Genomic DNA, 1,346 nt, shown 5'->3' on the forward strand with positions numbered 1-1,346 from the left:
CCCCAGAACATCTTCCAGGCGATAGCTGCCCAGATGGCCGGGCAGGGGGCATAAATGGCTGTAGTGCTGCACAAAGGCCAACCCTGCAACCACAGTTCACTGGCAGCTGGCCCGGAGGGGCAGATGCCTCTACTGGCTGTGCAGTCCCCATCCAGGTCTGGGAGGTGCACAGCAGGTTACAGCCAGGTAGCAGCCCTCATTGTCAGACTGCTGCAGTGGGTAAAGGGTGCAGGGAGCTCTCAGGGATGCTTCAGCAGTCCAGCTGGAACAAGTGGTAGTGTCCCCAGGTACCAATTGGCTGGGCCACAGAAGCTCCTGAGAGCGAGTATCCCTGAGCTACTTTACAGGACAGATTTTTGTACTGATGGAGCCAGGACAGGGCAGCTTTTTATACTGCTGGGGACAGGACAGGTGCTAGCCCTGGGCTCTAGCTCCCCCTGGCTGCAGATCCATGAGCAGCCAGGCAGGGTTATTTTGCCCCAAGTGGCACAACTTGACGCACACCAAAGTGCATGTTTGGGCACATGTGCTGAGGCAAAAAGCCCTGACTCAAATTTGCACCACTTCTATTTGAGCTGTTGCAAGCACATGTGCCTGCATGTATGGATGCTCCCATGACTGCTCCCATGACTGCTGGCACCTAGACATACCCAGTTTCTCACCCTCCTCCTTTAAATTATCCACGATGCATCACTGTCAGACAGACAATTTTGGAGCTACATAAACTTTTGATAGGAGGCAGATGACAGTTCTATGTTCATATATTGTTGTGATGCATTCCTGTATAATATATACATTTGACTTAATTTCATTCTCAAGACGGGTATTTCCAGTAGATCTAAAGCAAACATCCGTTAAGTAACTCAAGACACACCAGCAGGAAGTCTTTAGATTTGACCTTACCTTTTTTTCCTCCTCTACCCAGAAGTGGAGTGTTGAGCAAACGAGCACGTTCTTTGCCGTCTGACATGGGATCTACTGTGGGGTGATCAAAGGTGAGGAGCACATGTTGCTGTTACTACCTCTTCTCCTTCTTTATTTTAAAGATAACTTCATGGAAAATAATTGTGAAATAAGTGTTTTTATCTTCTGATTATTTCCTACCATCAATTGTATGCTTAACATCTCAATTAGTTGTTATGAAACCAATTATCATCTCAGACACAGAATGATCAACTGAAGCAAGTGAACTTTCAAATGCTAGCTTCCTAATTTCATGCAAATGCTCTAAATGCTAACAATAAGGCAGAAAAGACAGATCATGCTATGCAGGTTATATAGAGATTATTTATTTATTTATTTATTTTTTAATAAATCACATTCTCTTAGAGGGGAGATAGGGAAAG

General features: G+C 45.5%; 1 long non-coding RNA gene across 3 annotated transcripts in view; it reads right to left on the reverse strand.

Moving 5' to 3' along the window:
* LOC102376700 overlaps positions 1–1,346 on the reverse strand; it is a 54,530-nt gene that overhangs the window by 35,911 nt on the left and 17,273 nt on the right. Inside the window, exon 4 of one of the 3 annotated variants that reach the window (XR_003094467.1) lies at positions 904–978. The exons of the other annotated variants lie outside the window; for them this stretch is intronic. This is a non-coding gene — a long non-coding RNA (uncharacterized LOC102376700). The remainder of the gene's footprint in view (positions 1–903; positions 979–1,346) is intronic. 3 annotated transcript variants of the gene reach the window in all.

This window comes from Alligator sinensis, unplaced genomic scaffold, assembly GCF_000455745.1.
Source record: "Alligator sinensis unplaced genomic scaffold, ASM45574v1 scaffold865_1, whole genome shotgun sequence".
Taxonomy (NCBI): domain Eukaryota; kingdom Metazoa; phylum Chordata; order Crocodylia; family Alligatoridae; genus Alligator; species Alligator sinensis.